General features: G+C 40.8%; 24 non-coding genes across 24 annotated transcripts; 11 read left to right on the forward strand and 13 right to left on the reverse strand.

The window, feature by feature from the left end:
- The first annotated feature begins 255 nt into the window (after positions 1-255).
- Positions 256-348, forward strand: Trnay-gua. Its single transcript has 2 exons — positions 256-292; positions 313-348. It is a non-coding gene; the product is annotated as a tRNA-Tyr (tRNA).
- Positions 349-534: 186 nt separating this feature from the next.
- Trnal-caa lies at positions 535-658 on the reverse strand. The gene is made up of 2 exons: positions 621-658; positions 535-580 (listed from the first exon to the last, which is right to left on the reverse strand). It is a non-coding gene; the product is annotated as a tRNA-Leu (tRNA).
- Positions 659-7,218: 6,560 nt separating this feature from the next.
- Trnal-caa lies at positions 7,219-7,342 on the reverse strand. The gene is made up of 2 exons: positions 7,305-7,342; positions 7,219-7,264 (listed from the first exon to the last, which is right to left on the reverse strand). It is a non-coding gene; the product is annotated as a tRNA-Leu (tRNA).
- Positions 7,343-7,908: 566 nt separating this feature from the next.
- Positions 7,909-8,001, forward strand: Trnay-gua. Its single transcript has 2 exons — positions 7,909-7,945; positions 7,966-8,001. It is a non-coding gene; the product is annotated as a tRNA-Tyr (tRNA).
- A 186-nt stretch (positions 8,002-8,187) lies between these two features.
- Positions 8,188-8,311, reverse strand: Trnal-caa. Its single transcript has 2 exons — positions 8,274-8,311; positions 8,188-8,233 (listed from the first exon to the last, which is right to left on the reverse strand). It is a non-coding gene; the product is annotated as a tRNA-Leu (tRNA).
- A 566-nt stretch (positions 8,312-8,877) lies between these two features.
- Positions 8,878-8,970, forward strand: Trnay-gua. Its single transcript has 2 exons — positions 8,878-8,914; positions 8,935-8,970. It is a non-coding gene; the product is annotated as a tRNA-Tyr (tRNA).
- Positions 8,971-9,156: 186 nt separating this feature from the next.
- Trnal-caa lies at positions 9,157-9,280 on the reverse strand. The gene is made up of 2 exons: positions 9,243-9,280; positions 9,157-9,202 (listed from the first exon to the last, which is right to left on the reverse strand). It is a non-coding gene; the product is annotated as a tRNA-Leu (tRNA).
- Positions 9,281-9,846: 566 nt separating this feature from the next.
- Trnay-gua lies at positions 9,847-9,939 on the forward strand. Its single transcript has 2 exons — positions 9,847-9,883; positions 9,904-9,939. It is a non-coding gene; the product is annotated as a tRNA-Tyr (tRNA).
- A 186-nt stretch (positions 9,940-10,125) lies between these two features.
- Positions 10,126-10,249, reverse strand: Trnal-caa. Its single transcript has 2 exons — positions 10,212-10,249; positions 10,126-10,171 (listed from the first exon to the last, which is right to left on the reverse strand). It is a non-coding gene; the product is annotated as a tRNA-Leu (tRNA).
- A 566-nt stretch (positions 10,250-10,815) lies between these two features.
- On the forward strand, positions 10,816-10,908 carry Trnay-gua. The gene is made up of 2 exons: positions 10,816-10,852; positions 10,873-10,908. It is a non-coding gene; the product is annotated as a tRNA-Tyr (tRNA).
- A 186-nt stretch (positions 10,909-11,094) lies between these two features.
- Positions 11,095-11,218, reverse strand: Trnal-caa. Its single transcript has 2 exons — positions 11,181-11,218; positions 11,095-11,140 (listed from the first exon to the last, which is right to left on the reverse strand). It is a non-coding gene; the product is annotated as a tRNA-Leu (tRNA).
- A 566-nt stretch (positions 11,219-11,784) lies between these two features.
- Positions 11,785-11,877, forward strand: Trnay-gua. The gene is made up of 2 exons: positions 11,785-11,821; positions 11,842-11,877. It is a non-coding gene; the product is annotated as a tRNA-Tyr (tRNA).
- A 186-nt stretch (positions 11,878-12,063) lies between these two features.
- Trnal-caa lies at positions 12,064-12,187 on the reverse strand. Its single transcript has 2 exons — positions 12,150-12,187; positions 12,064-12,109 (listed from the first exon to the last, which is right to left on the reverse strand). It is a non-coding gene; the product is annotated as a tRNA-Leu (tRNA).
- Positions 12,188-12,753: 566 nt separating this feature from the next.
- Trnay-gua lies at positions 12,754-12,846 on the forward strand. The gene is made up of 2 exons: positions 12,754-12,790; positions 12,811-12,846. It is a non-coding gene; the product is annotated as a tRNA-Tyr (tRNA).
- Positions 12,847-13,032: 186 nt separating this feature from the next.
- Trnal-caa lies at positions 13,033-13,156 on the reverse strand. The gene is made up of 2 exons: positions 13,119-13,156; positions 13,033-13,078 (listed from the first exon to the last, which is right to left on the reverse strand). It is a non-coding gene; the product is annotated as a tRNA-Leu (tRNA).
- Positions 13,157-13,722: 566 nt separating this feature from the next.
- Positions 13,723-13,815, forward strand: Trnay-gua. The gene is made up of 2 exons: positions 13,723-13,759; positions 13,780-13,815. It is a non-coding gene; the product is annotated as a tRNA-Tyr (tRNA).
- A 186-nt stretch (positions 13,816-14,001) lies between these two features.
- Positions 14,002-14,125, reverse strand: Trnal-caa. The gene is made up of 2 exons: positions 14,088-14,125; positions 14,002-14,047 (listed from the first exon to the last, which is right to left on the reverse strand). It is a non-coding gene; the product is annotated as a tRNA-Leu (tRNA).
- An 845-nt stretch (positions 14,126-14,970) lies between these two features.
- On the reverse strand, positions 14,971-15,094 carry Trnal-caa. Its single transcript has 2 exons — positions 15,057-15,094; positions 14,971-15,016 (listed from the first exon to the last, which is right to left on the reverse strand). It is a non-coding gene; the product is annotated as a tRNA-Leu (tRNA).
- A 566-nt stretch (positions 15,095-15,660) lies between these two features.
- On the forward strand, positions 15,661-15,753 carry Trnay-gua. Its single transcript has 2 exons — positions 15,661-15,697; positions 15,718-15,753. It is a non-coding gene; the product is annotated as a tRNA-Tyr (tRNA).
- A 186-nt stretch (positions 15,754-15,939) lies between these two features.
- Positions 15,940-16,063, reverse strand: Trnal-caa. Its single transcript has 2 exons — positions 16,026-16,063; positions 15,940-15,985 (listed from the first exon to the last, which is right to left on the reverse strand). It is a non-coding gene; the product is annotated as a tRNA-Leu (tRNA).
- Positions 16,064-16,629: 566 nt separating this feature from the next.
- Trnay-gua lies at positions 16,630-16,722 on the forward strand. Its single transcript has 2 exons — positions 16,630-16,666; positions 16,687-16,722. It is a non-coding gene; the product is annotated as a tRNA-Tyr (tRNA).
- Positions 16,723-16,908: 186 nt separating this feature from the next.
- Positions 16,909-17,032, reverse strand: Trnal-caa. Its single transcript has 2 exons — positions 16,995-17,032; positions 16,909-16,954 (listed from the first exon to the last, which is right to left on the reverse strand). It is a non-coding gene; the product is annotated as a tRNA-Leu (tRNA).
- Positions 17,033-17,598: 566 nt separating this feature from the next.
- Positions 17,599-17,691, forward strand: Trnay-gua. The gene is made up of 2 exons: positions 17,599-17,635; positions 17,656-17,691. It is a non-coding gene; the product is annotated as a tRNA-Tyr (tRNA).
- Positions 17,692-17,877: 186 nt separating this feature from the next.
- Trnal-caa lies at positions 17,878-18,001 on the reverse strand. Its single transcript has 2 exons — positions 17,964-18,001; positions 17,878-17,923 (listed from the first exon to the last, which is right to left on the reverse strand). It is a non-coding gene; the product is annotated as a tRNA-Leu (tRNA).
- Positions 18,002-18,144: the final 143 nt, after the last annotated feature.

The following is an 18,144-nucleotide window of genomic DNA, read 5'->3' on the forward strand; positions in this document are numbered from 1 at the left end:
ATGATTTTAAGGATTAGGCTCTCTGTTAAAAGATACCATACTGACCGCTGGATATTTCAACTTGTCCGACTGGAGATTGGTGTAAGGAGACATATTTGTATGTGAGGTTGAAATGAACCTTCAATAATATTAAGCAGGTTGCTGCCCATAACACACTGTCGCCCAGGAGGAAGTAGGTGAGCAGTCAAGCGAGGAAAGTCCTATTGATTTGAGAGAAAATCAGCCTAGCTATTAAAACGAACTCAAATGTCAGCACCCGTGATAGCTCAGTTGGTAGAGCGGAGGACTGTAGTGGCAAGGCTGTAATTGGCAATCCTTAGGTCGCTGGTTCAAATCCGGCTCGCGGGACAACTTTTTGTATCAATCACCAATTTATGAAGAACGAACATCGTTTCATTTGCATGTTTGTACCATTAATCACATTTTTACGTACCAGTCTTCCAAAATGATACCAGGACTCGCACATGTCTGCTATTATCCAAATGAAGGCAATATGCTTTAGGAAAGGCCATGTTTGAAGGGAGAAAAAAAGTGTGTCAGAAGTGGGATTTGAACCCACGCCCACATTCGTGGACCAGAACACCCGTATCTCCACTATGGGAGAAGGTCTGATGCAATACCTTGAGTCTGGCGCCTTAGACCGCTCGGCCATCCTGACAACGATGTTGAAAGTGATAACTCTACGCTTTTGTAGAGACAAACCATGGACAAACATGTTGCCGTTTTTCAGTCATGTTGATTCTACCTACAACCCTGCATGCATTTGGGATAGTTTCAGAGCTACTCATTTCATCATTCAATCTGTGTTCTTGTCAATTTCACGCCTTTCCGTTTCAACGTAAGTGATGTGATGGATTGACTCTTCATGCAACTCTCGATTGTCACGAGGTTTGGGCTTGCCATATGGTCTTCACACGTTGGAAACAAATAACAGTGTTGCACGTTCAGGTTGTCTTCACCTGGTGGAGCATGATTTTAAGGATTAGGCTCTCTGTTAAAAGATACCATACTGACCGCTGGATATTTCAACTTGTCCGACTGGAGATTGGTGTAAGGAGACATATTTGTATGTGAGGTTGAAATGAACCTTCAATAATATTAAGCAGGTTGCTGCCCATAACACACTGTCGCCCAGGAGGAAGTAGGTGAGCAGTCAAGCGAGGAAAGTCCTATTGATTTGAGAGAAAATCAGCCTAGCTATTAAAACGAACTCAAATGTCAGCACCCGTGATAGCTCAGTTGGTAGAGCGGAGGTTTACCTCCCTTGCTTCGGAGGTGTGTGGACGTGCTGACTATCGAGCAACACAGATTCTCAGATTAAATCGTTCACAAGTTCCGTAGAATACCAGATTTACGCTAACAAGGTAGGCAACACTTTGATATGTAGTTGTGTGAGGACCTTAAACATTTGCATGCACATTTGTGCATGCTTTTGACATTGTTTGTCTCTGAATCTCCCACGCTCGCTGGGTTCAAAATGGCGGACACCAAACAGAAAAGAAAATATCTGAAAGATTGCACGATTGAAGTGAATGTTGGTAACAACAAAGTGATTAGTGCTAGTGTATTATCTTGTGCACTATTGGAATATGTGTCCGATGTATGGGCGTGCGTCCTAAAAGGTACAGAATGCTATGATGTCACTGTCCCAGACAGTAACGAGGCAAGGATTCTTGCAGAAACTGATGACTTGAAAATAGGAGGTACACCAGTTAACTTCAGGTTACTTCATAGTGAAAGCGTCGTAGTGTCATTCCTACACCTTCCACCCTACATTGATGATGAGGAAATTGTAAACATGTTGATCAAAAGGGGTATCACTTTGAAAAGTGATATTAAACACAGGACCCTGAAAGGCACCAGCATTTTTGATGGTACCAGATATGTGCGCGTCGCTTTCCCCCCCGAGTGTAAATCCTTGCCATACTCCATGGGTTTCAACACATTAGATGGTTATCGATACTTTCGTGTGATTCATAATAATCAAGAACGGTTGTGTTTTAAATGCAACTCGGGAGACCATATGGTTAAAGAATGCCCAAATACCAAATGCTTTAAGTGCAACGGACATGGCCACATTGCCAAAAACTGCAACGAAGGAAGAACACTTAAACGTAGTTGTGAACTGTGCTCTCTACCTATTGGTAGCTGCAGCTGTTTCCTAGACGAGGAGGACAACTGTCAGTACAGCATGTCAGAGGAGTCTGAGCTAGAAAAGGAACTTGTCCCTGAAAGGTCATGGGATGAAGAACCTTTGGATAACGATGATACATCTGTTGAGGACTTTGAAACTGAAGAAAAGAAAAGAAACAAAGATGGACCAATAGAGGGAAAAGGAGAAGAAAATGAAGAGGAAAAACTTGATGAAGCCTCTGAAATTCCTTGTACAAACCGTGTTGGAGATGACATGGAGAGTGATGATAAGACAATGAGACAGTCGTTGCCTCAAGATGGACATGAAAATATAGCACCTTCTAAATGGAACAAATCTTCGAAGAAAAGAGGAAGAAGAAATAAACTACAACCCAAGATCACAGACTGTGTAATTCAGAACAATGACTTAAAAAATAAATTGAGAGAAAGTAAAAAAGATGAACAAAAGAAGAAGAAAGAAGAAAAGGTTAACGATCGACGAGAAATATCTGGCGTGTCTGAGAATGGTATATAAACTAACAATGTGTTTGTACATACATTTCATATTTATATTTGCAATGGTCACAACATGGTCATGGAATGTGAATGGACTCCGTGATGTCACTAAAATGCAAAATGTATTCTCTATACTAACGAATTCCCACGTCAATATTGCCTTTTTGCAGGAGACCTTTTGGTCTGATGAATTCATTGAAAAATATAAATATTTATGGCCAGGAACAATTTTATACTCTAATGCTGGTAATAATAGAAAAGGCGTTGCTCTTTTGATCTCTCCTGACTTTGAACAAAAGGTGGCCATTCTTGAAAAAGACAATGATGGAAGACTACTAAAGGCGTCTCTATCTCTTGAAGATAAAACAGTGATTTTATTAAATGTGTATGCCCCAAACGATCCTAGAGAGAGAATACCTTTTTTCAATAATTTAATGAAATGGGTTAATCATGAGCATTTAATTTGCGCTGGAGATTTTAATGAAATTCTTGATCCTTCACTTGATAAAGGTCCCAATAACATAACGTTTAACATCCAAAGTAGCAATGTGTTAAACAACTTTCTTCACAAAAACAACCTAATTGATATATGGCGGTACAAAAACTATGACAAAAAAGAGTTTTCTCGAATACAGTCTGTATTAGGAGTTATTAAACAATCTCGGATTGATCTGATATTTGTTTCAAGAAACCTTATTTCAAATATTATCAACTGTTACATTAGATATTCCTCTGTGAGTGATCACAATATTGTTGTATCAAGGTTAGACTTTTCTCCTATAGAAAGGGGTCCTGGTGTATGGATTTTTAATAATCAGCTTCTTGACGATTGCGCATTTTATCAAAAGATCACTGAAATAATAGAAGAGGCAAAAGGGTGCCCTTTACTTAAAACTGAACCATTGATATGGTGGGATAACTTGAAATATCAGTTCAAAAAGTTTTCCAGGTACTATGCATCTAAAAAAAGCAATCATGAAAAAGCTGATTATTTTAAAATTCAAAATAAGCTTAGAAAAGAATATCATAAGATATCCTCCATTCCTGGCTATGTATCTTCTGTTTTACAATCAATAGAAAATGAGCTGGAGACATACGAGATTAACAAATGCCAAGGAGCTATTCTCAGGTCAAAGGCAAAGTGGACTCTCGATTCCGACAGAAATACCTCATACTTTTTAAATCTAGAAAAAACAAAACAGCAAGCAAACTCGATCAAAGAATTATTTAGAGGAGATGGTACAATAGCCAACAACACAGAGGATATCTTGGATACTGCTCAACAATTTTACTCCTCTTTATTCACTGCTGAACACTGTAATGTAGAAAAACAACAGGACATAGTTAATAATATCAAGGACAAGCTTTCCGAAGATGAGAGGAATTCATGCGAAGTACATATTTCTCAGAGTGAGCTTACTGTGGCACTCAAAGGTATGCAGAAAAATAAATCACCAGGCCCAGATGGTCTAACAGTTGAATTTTATTTGAAGTTTTGGAACATTTTATGCCCCTTCTTCATACAAGTTGTCGATTGTGTACACAAAGAAAACAGTCTTTCACGTACCATGAAAAATAGTATAATTAGTTTATTTTATAAAAAGAAAGGTGACAAGAGAGACATTAAATGTTACAGGCCTATTTCATTGATAAATGTAGATTGTAAACTAATATCCAGAGTGTTGTCATTAAGATTACGAACTGTCATGTCCTCAATTGTCTCCCCTGAACAATCTTGCTGTGTACCAGGAAGAGACATAGCTAACAACCTTCACTCCCTAAGAGATGTTATTGACATTGTAAATAATCGTGATGATGATGATTCATATCTCATCAAAATAGATCAAGAGAAAGCTTTTGACAGAGTCTCACATCAATACTTATTTCAAATTCTCAGAAAATTTAACTTTGGAGATTCCTTCATTTCATGGATTAAAATTCTCTATACTGATATGCATAGTTCTGTTAAATGCAATGGCCATTTGACGCCTTATTTTCCTTTAACTCGTGGTGTCCGTCAAGGAGATCCAATGAGCTCCATGCTGTACGTTTTGGTGTCAGAGCCACTTAATCTCCTAGTTAAGAACAATCCTGAAATCCACGGAATAAATATCAACAATGACATTTATTCTTTGATATATCAACATGCTGATGACACTTCAATCACTGTTTCAGATGTCAACTCCGTCGAAGAAACATTTAGCACAGTTAACTCATACTGTGAAGGAACGGGAGCAAAAATCAACATCGAAAAATCAGAAGTTTTGTTATTGGGTAAAAATAACCTTCGTGGCTGTTCAATCAACGTCCCGGTTAAAATAAAAAAAGATTGTGTTGAAATATTAGGCATTTATTTCGGCAAGGATAAAGCAATGTGTGAAACGTTGAATTGGAGAAAGAAAATGGACAAAATTCAAACATTGTTAAATTCATGGTTACGTAGACAACTTACTCTACAGGGTAGAGCAGTTGTAATAAATATCCTTATGAGTTCCCGCTTATGGTATGCGTTTACTGTACTACCTGTCCCACAATGGGTTGAGCATAGATTTACTCAGATATTTAGTAAATTCTTGTGGCACAATAAAACTGCCAAAATAACATCAGATACCTGTATTGGTATTTGTTTAGATGGTGGTCTGAATATACCAAAGTTGTGTTTTAAAAAATATGCACTGAGACTTAAGTTGCTGAGGGCTTTTGCTAATTCCCAGCTTAATTGTATTTGGAAACAAACAATGCTATATTTTATGTCACATCTTCTGAAAATGAACTTGGGAATTCATGTTTTATCTCTTGAACATAATAAGGGTGATTTACAAGACAAAAGCCCATTTTATGCTGAGCTATTATCTGCATGGAATGAAATTACTGGAGGGAAAAGACCCTTGCTTCAAAATGTAGATGATATCATGAATCAACCACTTTTCAAAAATCCATTAATTACTTTCAATGGAAAAACTCTAATGTTTCAATCGTTTATTTCAAGTGGAATTATTTGTATTAAACATATTTGTTTTGAAGTTATTCCAAAATTCATGTCCTCACAAATTATTGTAGACATTGTACATGATACTTTACCTGAAATGGACATAAACACTATACAACAATGCTATGCAATCATTTTATACGCGCTTCCATCAGAATGGAAAAATATCATTTTGTCTGATGTTGGCAAAAACCTTCCCTCTGGAGACATCTTCTGCACGATTGATGGACAGGACATGTCAGTTGAAGTTTTAACAGCTAAATTTTGCTACGAAATATTCAGACAAAAACACTTCAAAAAGCCAGTTGCTATTTCTTTTTGGAATAATATTGCTTTGGACATTAATTGGAAAGATATTTGGCTGAATGTGTGGCAGAAAGATAAATCAACAGACTCTATACAGTTGGATTTTAAAATTGCTCACAATATTATCTTTACATATGATAAACTGTGCAAAATTGGATTGTCAAACACTGATGTTTGTCCTGTATGTCAAAATGAAACAGAGGACATTTTACATTTGTTTATCTTCTGCCAAGAGTTATCTTCCTTGCAATCTCTATTAATTGACATGTTGACAGATGTTTGTCAAGATTCAGGGTTTAGTCTTGGACAGTTATACCTCTGGTTACTGTTTGGATTCCTGCCAGAAAAGAAGTTGTCATGTAAACCCTTCATGAACATTGTATTGTCAATATATCGAATTGCTGTATTTAAAAGAAGAGTTATTATGAGTCAGGAAACAATCTCATTTCACATGAAAGCTTTTTTCAAATCTTTGATTAAGCGTCATTTCAGCCTTTTGTTGTTTCACTATTCAAAAATGAATCAATTACATATCTTTATTCAAAGATATATAATGACCAATACATTTATCACATTAGATGGAAATGAGATTGTTCTCAAACCTCCTCTAGAATAGAAACATGTAACATGTAACGTGTAAAGAGCAAATCTGCATTCCTCTTTTTGTATATGTAAAGACGTGTTTAGATAATCAAATGTAAAAAACTATTTCTCATATTTTCTGTCTGTAGAATCGGAATGTTATCCACTGCCACCCTACTTCTGTGATAACCTTTTTATTTTAATCTGCATTCCTCTTTTTGTATATGTAAAGACGTGTTTAGATAATCAAATGTAAAAAACTATTTCTCATATTTTCTGTCTATAGAATCGGAATGTTATCCACTGCCACCCTACTTCTGTGATAACCTTTTTATTTTTGTGGTGGCTGTGGCAGCACTGTCTGCGTCTGTAATAAGTTCCCGTGAATAAATTTTATCAAGAAAAAAAAAAAAAAAAAAAAAAAAAAGTTGGTAGAGCGGAGGACTGTAGTGGCAAGGCTGTAATTGGCAATCCTTAGGTCGCTGGTTCAAATCCGGCTCGCGGGACAACTTTTTGTATCAATCACCAATTTATGAAGAACGAACATCGTTTCATTTGCATGTTTGTACCATTAATCACATTTTTACGTACCAGTCTTCCAAAATGATACCAGGACTCGCACATGTCTGCTATTATCCAAATGAAGGCAATATGCTTTAGGAAAGGCCATGTTTGAAGGGAGAAAAAAAGTGTGTCAGAAGTGGGATTTGAACCCACGCCCACATTCGTGGACCAGAACACCCGTATCTCCACTATGGGAGAAGGTCTGATGCAATACCTTGAGTCTGGCGCCTTAGACCGCTCGGCCATCCTGACAACGATGTTGAAAGTGATAACTCTACGCTTTTGTAGAGACAAACCATGGACAAACATGTTGCCGTTTTTCAGTCATGTTGATTCTACCTACAACCCTGCATGCATTTGGGATAGTTTCAGAGCTACTCATTTCATCATTCAATCTGTGTTCTTGTCAATTTCACGCCTTTCCGTTTCAACGTAAGTGATGTGATGGATTGACTCTTCATACAACTCTCGATTGTCACGAGGTTTGGGCTTGCCATATGGTCTTCACACGTTGGAAACAAATAACAGTGTTGCACGTTCAGGTTGTCTTCACCTGGTGGAGCATGATTTTAAGGATTAGGCTCTCTGTTAAAAGATACCATACTGACCGCTGGATATTTCAACTTGTCCGACTGGAGATTGGTGTAAGGAGACATATTTGTATGTGAGGTTGAAATGAACCTTCAATAATATTAAGCAGGTTGCTGCCCATAACACACTGTCGCCCAGGAGGAAGTAGGTGAGCAGTCAAGCGAGGAAAGTCCTATTGATTTGAGAGAAAATCAGCCTAGCTATTAAAACGAACTCAAATGTCAGCACCCGTGATAGCTCAGTTGGTAGAGCGGAGGACTGTAGTGGCAAGGCTGTAATTGGCAATCCTTAGGTCGCTGGTTCAAATCCGGCTCGCGGGACAACTTTTTGTATCAATCACCAATTTATGAAGAACGAACATCGTTTCATTTGCATGTTTGTACCATTAATCACATTTTTACGTACCAGTCTTCCAAAATGATACCAGGACTCGCACATGTCTGCTATTATCCAAATGAAGGCAATATGCTTTAGGAAAGGCCATGTTTGAAGGGAGAAAAAAAGTGTGTCAGAAGTGGGATTTGAACCCACGCCCACATTCGTGGACCAGAACACCCGTATCTCCACTATGGGAGAAGGTCTGATGCAATACCTTGAGTCTGGCGCCTTAGACCGCTCGGCCATCCTGACAACGATGTTGAAAGTGATAACTCTACGCTTTTGTAGAGACAAACCATGGACAAACATGTTGCCGTTTTTCAGTCATGTTGATTCTACCTACAACCCTGCATGCATTTGGGATAGTTTCAGAGCTACTCATTTCATCATTCAATCTGTGTTCTTGTCAATTTCACGCCTTTCCGTTTCAACGTAAGTGATGTGATGGATTGACTCTTCATGCAACTCTCGATTGTCACGAGGTTTGGGCTTGCCATATGGTCTTCACACGTTTCAAACAAATAACAGTGTTGCACGTTCAGGTTGTCTTCACCTGGTGGAGCATGATTTTAAGGATTAGGCTCTCTGTTAAAAGATACCATACTGACCGCTGGATATTTCAACTTGTCCGATTGGAGATTGGTGTAAGGAGACATATTTGTATGTGAGGTTGAAATGAACTTTCAATAATATTAAGCAGGTTGCTGCCCATAACACACTGTCGCCCAGGAGGAAGTAGGTGAGCAGTCAAGCGAGGAAAGTCCTATTGATTTGAGAGAAAATCAGCCTAGCTATTAAAACGAACTCAAATGTCAGCACCCGTGATAGCTCAGTTGGTAGAGCGGAGGACTGTAGTGGCAAGGCTGTAATTGGCAATCCTTAGGTCGCTGGTTCAAATCCGGCTCGCGGGACAACTTTTTGTATCAATCACCAATTTATGAAGAACGAACATCGTTTCATTTGCATGTTTGTACCATTAATCACATTTTTACGTACCAGTCTTCCAAAATGATACCAGGACTCGCACATGTCTGCTATTATCCAAATGAAGGCAATATGCTTTAGGAAAGGCCATGTTTGAAGGGAGAAAAAAAGTGTGTCAGAAGTGGGATTTGAACCCACGCCCACATTCGTGGACCAGAACACCCGTATCTCCACTATGGGAGAAGGTCTGATGCAATACCTTGAGTCTGGCGCCTTAGACCGCTCGGCCATCCTGACAACGATGTTGAAAGTGATAACTCTACGCTTTTGTAGAGACAAACCATGGACAAACATGTTGCCGTTTTTCAGTCATGTTGATTCTACCTACAACCCTGCATGCATTTGGGATAGTTTCAGAGCTACTCATTTCATCATTCAATCTGTGTTCTTGTCAATTTCACGCCTTTCCGTTTCAACGTAAGTGATGTGATGGATTGACTCTTCATGCAACTCTCGATTGTCACGAGGTTTGGGCTTGCCATATGGTCTTCACACGTTTCAAACAAATAACAGTGTTGCACGTTCAGGTTGTCTTCACCTGGTGGAGCATGATTTTAAGGATTAGGCTCTCTGTTAAAAGATACCATACTGACCGCTGGATATTTCAACTTGTCCGACTGGAGATTGGTGTAAGGAGACATATTTGTATGTGAGGTTGAAATGAACCTTCAATAATATTAAGCAGGTTGCTGCCCATAACACACTGTCGCCCAGGAGGAAGTAGGTGAGCAGTCAAGCGAGGAAAGTCCTATTGATTTGAGAGAAAATCAGCCTAGCTATTAAAACGAACTCAAATGTCAGCACCCGTGATAGCTCAGTTGGTAGAGCGGAGGACTGTAGTGGCAAGGCTGTAATTGGCAATCCTTAGGTCGCTGGTTCAAATCCGGCTCGCGGGACAACTTTTTGTATCAATCACCAATTTATGAAGAACGAACATCGTTTCATTTGCATGTTTGTACCATTAATCACATTTTTACGTACCAGTCTTCCAAAATGATACCAGGACTCGCACATGTCTGCTATTATCCAAATGAAGGCAATATGCTTTAGGAAAGGCCATGTTTGAAGGGAGAAAAAAAGTGTGTCAGAAGTGGGATTTGAACCCACGCCCACATTCGTGGACCAGAACACCCGTATCTCCACTATGGGAGAAGGTCTGATGCAATACCTTGAGTCTGGCGCCTTAGACCGCTCGGCCATCCTGACAACGATGTTGAAAGTGATAACTCTACGCTTTTGTAGAGACAAACCATGGACAAACATGTTGCCGTTTTTCAGTCATGTTGATTCTACCTACAACCCTGCATGCATTTGGGATAATTTCAGAGCTACTCATTTCATCATTCAATCTGTGTTCTTGTCAATTTCACGCCTTTCCGTTTCAACGTAAGTGATGTGATGGATTGACTCTTCATGCAACTCTCGATTGTCACGAGGTTTGGGCTTGCCATATGGTCTTCACACGTTTCAAACAAATAACAGTGTTGCACGTTCAGGTTGTCTTCACCTGGTGGAGCATGATTTTAAGGATTAGGCTCTCTGTTAAAAGATACCATACTGACCGCTGGATATTTCAACTTGTCCGACTGGAGATTGGTGTAAGGAGACATATTTGTATGTGAGGTTGAAATGAACCTTCAATAATATTAAGCAGGTTGCTGCCCATAACACATTGTCGCCCAGGAGGAAGTAGGTGAGCAGTCAAGCGAGGAAAGTCCTATTGATTTGAGAGAAAATCAGCCTAGCTATTAAAACGAACTCAAATGTCAGCACCCGTGATAGCTCAGTTGGTAGAGCGGAGGACTGTAGTGGCAAGGCTGTAATTGGCAATCCTTAGGTCGCTGGTTCAAATCCGGCTCGCGGGACAACTTTTTGTATCAATCACCAATTTATGAAGAACGAACATCGTTTCATTTGCATGTTTGTACCATTAATCACATTTTTACGTACCAGTCTTCCAAAATGATACCAGGACTCGCACATGTCTGCTATTATCCAAATGAAGGCAATATGCTTTAGGAAAGGCCATGTTTGAAGGGAGAAAAAAAGTGTGTCAGAAGTGGGATTTGAACCCACGCCCACATTCGTGGACCAGAACACCCGTATCTCCACTATGGGAGAAGGTCTGATGCAATACCTTGAGTCTGGCGCCTTAGACCGCTCGGCAATCCTGACAACGATGTTGAAAGTGATAACTCTACGCTTTTGTAGAGACAAACCATGGACAAACATGTTGCCGTTTTTCAGTCATGTTGATTCTACCTACAACCCTGCATGCATTTGGGATAGTTTCAGAGCTACTCATTTCATCATTCAATCTGTGTTCTTGTCAATTTCACGCCTTTCCGTTTCAACGTAAGTGATGTGATGGATTGACTCTTCATGCAACTCTCGATTGTCACGAGGTTTGGGCTTGCCATATGGTCTTCACACGTTTCAAACAAATAACAGTGTTGCACGTTCAGGTTGTCTTCACCTGGTGGAGCATGATTTTAAGGATTAGGCTCTCTGTTAAAAGATACCATACTGACCGCTGGATATTTCAACTTGTCCGACTGGAGATTGGTGTAAGGAGACATATTTGTATGTGAGGTTGAAATGAACCTTCAATAATATTAAGCAGGTTGCTGCCCATAACACACTGTCGCCCAGGAGGAAGTAGGTGAGCAGTCAAGCGAGGAAAGTCCTATTGATTTGAGAGAAAATCAGCCTAGCTATTAAAACGAACTCAAATGTCAGCACCCGTGATAGCTCAGTTGGTAGAGCGGAGGACTGTAGTGGCAAGGCTGTAATTGGCAATCCTTAGGTCGCTGGTTCAAATCCGGCTCGCGGGACAACTTTTTGTATCAATCACCAATTTATGAAGAACGAACATCGTTTCATTTGCATGTTTGTACCATTAATCACATTTTTACGTACCAGTCTTCCAAAATGATACCAGGACTCGCACATGTCTGCTATTATCCAAATGAAGGCAATATGCTTTAGGAAAGGCCATGTTTGAAGGGAGAAAAAAAGTGTGTCAGAAGTGGGATTTGAACCCACGCCCACATTCGTGGACCAGAACACCCGTATCTCCACTATGGGAGAAGGTCTGATGCAATACCTTGAGTCTGGCGCCTTAGACCGCTCGGCCATCCTGACAACGATGTTGAAAGTGATAACTCTACGCTTTTGTAGAGACAAACCATGGACAAACATGTTGCCGTTTTTCAGTCATGTTGATTCTACCTACAACCCTGCATGCATTTGGGATAGTTTCAGAGCTACTCATTTCATCATTCAATCTGTGTTCTTGTCAATTTCACGCCTTTCCGTTTCAACGTAAGTGATGTGATGGATTGACTCTTCATGCAACTCTCGATTGTCACGAGGTTTGGGCTTGCCATATGGTCTTCACACGTTTCAAACAAATAACAGTGTTGCACGTTCAGGTTGTCTTCACCTGGTGGAGCATGATTTTAAGGATTAGGCTCTCTGTTAAAAGATACCATACTGACCGCTGGATATTTCAACTTGTCCGACTGGAGATTGGTGTAAGGAGACATATTTGTATGTGAGGTTGAAATGAACCTTCAATAATATTAAGCAGGTTGCTGCCCATAACACACTGTCGCCCAGGAGGAAGTAGGTGAGCAGTCAAGCGAGGAAAGTCCTATTGATTTGAGAGAAAATCAGCCTAGCTATTAAAACGAACTCAAATGTCAGCACCCGTGATAGCTCAGTTGGTAGAGCGGAGGACTGTAGTGGCAAGGCTGTAATTGGCAATCCTTAGGTCGCTGGTTCAAATCCGGCTCGCGGGACAACTTTTTGTATCAATCACCAATTTATGAAGAACGAACATCGTTTCATTTGCATGTTTGTACCATTAATCACATTTTTACGTACCAGTCTTCCAAAATGATACCAGGACTCGCACATGTCTGCTATTATCCAAATGAAGGCAATATGCTTTAGGAAAGGCCATGTTTGAAGGGAGAAAAAAAGTGTGTCAGAAGTGGGATTTGAACCCACGCCCACATTCGTGGACCAGAACACCCGTATCTCCACTATGGGAGAAGGTCTGATGCAATACCTTGAGTCTGGCGCCTTAGACCGCTCGGCCATCCTGACAACGATGTTGAAAGTGATAACTCTACGCTTTTGTAGAGACAAACCATGGACAAACATGTTGCCGTTTTTCAGTCATGTTGATTCTACCTACAACCCTGCATGCATTTGGGATAGTTTCAGAGCTACTCATTTCATCATTCAATCTGTGTTCTTGTCAATTTCACGCCTTTCCGTTTCAACGTAAGTGATGTGATGGATTGACTCTTCATGCAACTCTCGATTGTCACGAGGTTTGGGCTTGCCATATGGTCTTCACACGTTTCAAACAAATAACAGTGTTGCACGTTCAGGTTGTCTTCACCTGGTGGAGCATGATTTTAAGGATTAGGCTCTCTGTTAAAAGATACCATACTGACCGCTGGATATTTCAACTTGTCCGACTGGAGATTGGTGTAAGGAGACATATTTGTATGTGAGGTTGAAATGAACCTTCAATAATATTAAGCAGGTTGCTGCCCATAACACACTGTCGCCCAGGAGGAAGTAGGTGAGCAGTCAAGCGAGGAAAGTCCTATTGATTTGAGAGAAAATCAGCCTAGCTATTAAAACGAACTCAAATGTCAGCACCCGTGATAGCTCAGTTGGTAGAGCGGAGGACTGTAGTGGCAAGGCTGTAATTGGCAATCCTTAGGTCGCTGGTTCAAATCCGGCTCGCGGGACAACTTTTTGTATCAATCACCAATTTATGAAGAACGAACATCGTTTCATTTGCATGTTTGTACCATTAATCACATTTTTACGTACCAGTCTTCCAAAATGATACCAGGACTCGCACATGTCTGCTATTATCCAAATGAAGGCAATATGCTTTAGGAAAGGCCATGTTTGAAGGGAGAAAAAAAGTGTGTCAGAAGTGGGATTTGAACCCACGCCCACATTCGTGGACCAGAACACCCGTATCTCCACTATGGGAGAAGGTCTGATGCAATACCTTGAGTCTGGCGCCTTAGACCGCTCGGCCATCCTGACAACGATGTTGAAAGTGATAACTCTACGCTTTTGTAGAGACAAACCATGGACAAACATGTTGCCGTTTTTCAGTCATGTTGATTCTACCTACAACCCTGCATGCATTTGGGATAGTTTCAGAGCTACTCATTTCATCATTCAATCTGTGTTCTTGTCAATTTCACGCCTTTCCGTTTCAACGTAAGTGATGTGATGGATTGACTCTTCATGCAACTCTCGATTGTCACGAGGTTTGGGCTTTCCATATGGTCTTCACACGTTTCAAACAAATAACAGTGTTGCACGTTCAGGTTGTCTTCACCTGGTGGAGCATGATTTTAAGGATTAGGCTCTCTGTTAAAAGATACCATACTGACCGCTGGATATTTCAACTTGTCCGACTGGAGATTGGTGTAAGGAGACATATTTGTATGTGAGGTTGAAATGAACTTTCAATAATATTAAGCAGGTTGCTGCCCATAACACACTGTCGCCCAGGAGGAAGTAGGTGAGCAGTCAAGCGAGGAAAGTCCTATTGATTTGAGAGAAAATCAGCCTAGCTATTAAAACGAACTCAAATGTCAGCACCCGTGATAGCTCAGTTGGTGGAGCGGAGGACTGTAGTGGCAAGGCTGTAATTGGCAATCCATAGGTCGCTGGTTCAAATCCGGCTCGCGGGACAACTTTTTGTATCAATCACCAATTTATGAAGAACGAACATCGTTTCATTTGCATGTTTGTACCATTAATCACATTTTTACGTACCAGTCTTCCAAAATGATACCAGGACTCGCACATGTCTGCTATTATCCAAATGAAGGCAATATGCTTTAGGAAAGGCCATGTTTGAAGGGAGAAAAAAAGTGTGTCAGAAGTGGGATTTGAACCCACGCCCACATTCGTGGACCAGAACACCCGTATCTCCACTATGGGAGAAGGTCTGATGCAATACCTTGAGTCTGGCGCCTTAGACCGCTCGGCCATCCTGACAACGATGTTGAAAGTGATAACTCTACGCTTTTGTAGAGACAAACCATGGACAAACATGTTGCCGTTTTTCAGTCATGTTGATTCTACCTACAACCCTGCATGCATTTGGGATAGTTTCAGAGCTACTTATTTCATCATTCAATCTGTGTTCTTGTCAATTTCACGCCTTTCCGTTTCAACGTAAGTGATGTGATGGATTGACTCTTCATGCAACTCTCGATTGTCACGAGGTTTGGGCTTGCCATATGGTCTTCACACGTTGGAAACAAATAACAGTGTTGCACGTTCAGGTTGTCTTCACGTGGTGGAGCATGATTTTAAGGATTAGGCTCTCTGTTAAAAGATACCATACTGACCGCTGGATATTTCAACTTGTCCGACTGGAGATTGGTGTAAGGAGACATATTTGTATGTGAGGTTGAAATGAACCTTCAATAATATTAAGCAGGTTGCTGCCCATAACACACTGTCGCCCAGGAGGAAGTAGGTGAGCAGTCAAGCGAGGAAAGTCCTATTGATTTGAGAGAAAATCAGCCTAGCTATTAAAACGAACTCAAATGTCAGCACCCGTGATAGCTCAGTTGGTAGAGCGGAGGACTGTAGTGGCAAGGCTGTAATTGGCAATCCTTAGGTCGCTGGTTCAAATCCGGCTCGCGGGACAACTTTTTGTATCAATCACCAATTTATGAAGAACGAACATCGTTTCATTTGCATGTTTGTACCATTAATCACATTTTTACGTACCAGTCTTCCAAAATGATACCAGGACTCGCACATGTCTGCTATTATCCAAATGAAGGCAATATGCTTTAGGAAAGGCCATGTTTGAAGGGAGAAAAAAAGTGTGTCAGAAGTGGGATTTGAACCCACGCCCACATTCGTGGACCAGAACACCCGTATCTCCACTATGGGAGAAGGTCTGATGCAATACCTTGAGTCTGGCGCCTTAGACCGCTCGGCCATCCTGACAACGATGTTGAAAGTGATAACTCTACGCTTTTGTAGAGACAAACCATGGACAAACATGTTGCTGTTTTTCAGTCATGTTGATTCTACCTACAACCCTGCATGCATTTGGGATAGTTTCAGAGCTACTCATTTCATCATTCAATCTGTGTTCTTGTCAATTTCACGCCTTTCCGTTTCAACGTAAGTGATGTGATGGATTGACTCTTCATGCAACTCTCGATTGTCACGAGGTTTGGGCTTGCCATATGGTCTTCACACGTTTCAAACAAATAACAGTGTTGCACGTTCAGGTTGTCTTCACCTGGTGGAGCATGATTTTAAGGATTAGGCTCTCTGTTAAAAGATACCATACTGACCGCTGGATATTTCAACTTGTCCGACTGGAGATTGGTGTAAGGAGACATATTTGTATGTGAGGTTGAAATGAACCTTCAATAATATTAAGCAGGTTGCTGCCCATAACACACTGTCGCCCAGGAGGAAGTAGGTGAGCAGTCAAGCGAGGAAAGTCCTATTGATTTGAGAGAAAATCAGCCTAGCTATTAAAACGAACTCAAATGTCAGCACCCGTGATAGCTCAGTTGGTAGAGCGGAGGACTGTAGTGGCAAGGCTGTAATTGGCAATCCTTAGGTCGCTGGTTCAAATCCGGCTCGCGGGACAACTTTTTGTATCAATCACCAATTTATGAAGAACGAACATCGTTTCATTTGCATGTTTGTACCATTAATCACATTTTTACGTACCAGTCTTCCAAAATGATACCAGGACTCGCACATGTCTGCTATTATCCAAATGAAGGCAATATGCTTTAGGAAAGGCCATGTTTGAAGGGAGAAAAAAAGTGTGTCAGAAGTGGGATTTGAACCCACGCCCACATTCGTGGACCAGAACACCCGTATCTCCACTATGGGAGAAGGTCTGATGCAATACCTTGAGTCTGGCGCCTTAGACCGCTCGGCCATCCTGACAACGATGTTGAAAGTGATAACTCTACGCTTTTGTAGAGACAAACCATGGACAAACATGTTGCCGTTTTTCAGTCATGTTGATTCTACCTACAACCCTGCATGCATTTGGGATAGTTTCAGAGCTACTCATTTCATCATTCAATCTGTGTTCTTGTCAATTTCACGCCTTTCCGTTTCAACGTAAGTGATGTGATGGATTGACTCTTCATGCAACTCTCGATTGTCACGAGGTTTGGGCTTGCCATATGGTCTTCACACGTTGGAAACAAATAACAGTGTTGCACGTTCAGGTTGTCTTCACCTGGTGGAGCATGATTTTAAGGATTAGGCTCTCTGTTAAAAGATACCATACTGACAGCTGGATATTTCAACTTGTCCGACTGGAGATTGGTGTAAGGAGACATATTTGTATGTGAGGTTGAAATGAACCTTCAATAATATTAAGCAGGTTGCTGCCCATAACACACTGTCGCCCAGGAGGAAGTAGGTGAGCAGTCAAGCGAGGAAAGTCCTATTGATTTGAGAGAAAATCAGCCTAGCTATTAAAACGAACTCAAATGTCAGCACCCGTGATAGCTCAGTTGGTAGAGCGGAGGACTGTAGTGGCAAGGCTGTAATTGGCAATCCTTAGGTCGCTGGTTCAAATCCGGCTCGCGGGACAACTTTTTGTATCAATCACCAATTTATGAAGAACGAACATCGTTTCATTTGCATGTTTGTACCATTAATCACATTTTTACGTACCAGTCTTCCAAAATGATACCAGGACTCGCACATGTCTGCTATTATCCAAATGAAGGCAATATGCTTTAGGAAAGGCCATGTTTGAAGGGAGAAAAAAAGTGTGTCAGAAGTGGGATTTGAACCCACGCCCACATTCGTGGACCAGAACACCCGTATCTCCACTATGGGAGAAGGTCTGATGCAATACCTTGAGTCTGGCGCCTTAGACCGCTCGGCCATCCTGACAACGATGTTGAAAGTGATAACTCTACGCTTTTGTAGAGACAAACCATGGACAAACATGTTGCCGTTTTTCAGTCATGTTGATTCTACCTACAACCCTGCATGCATTTGGGATAGTTTCAGAGCTACTCATTTCATCATTCAAT

This window comes from Haliotis rufescens, unplaced genomic scaffold (assembly GCF_023055435.1).
Source record: "Haliotis rufescens isolate VD_foot unplaced genomic scaffold, xgHalRufe1.0.p SCAF_2, whole genome shotgun sequence".
Taxonomy (NCBI): Eukaryota; Metazoa; Mollusca; class Gastropoda; order Lepetellida; family Haliotidae; genus Haliotis; species Haliotis rufescens.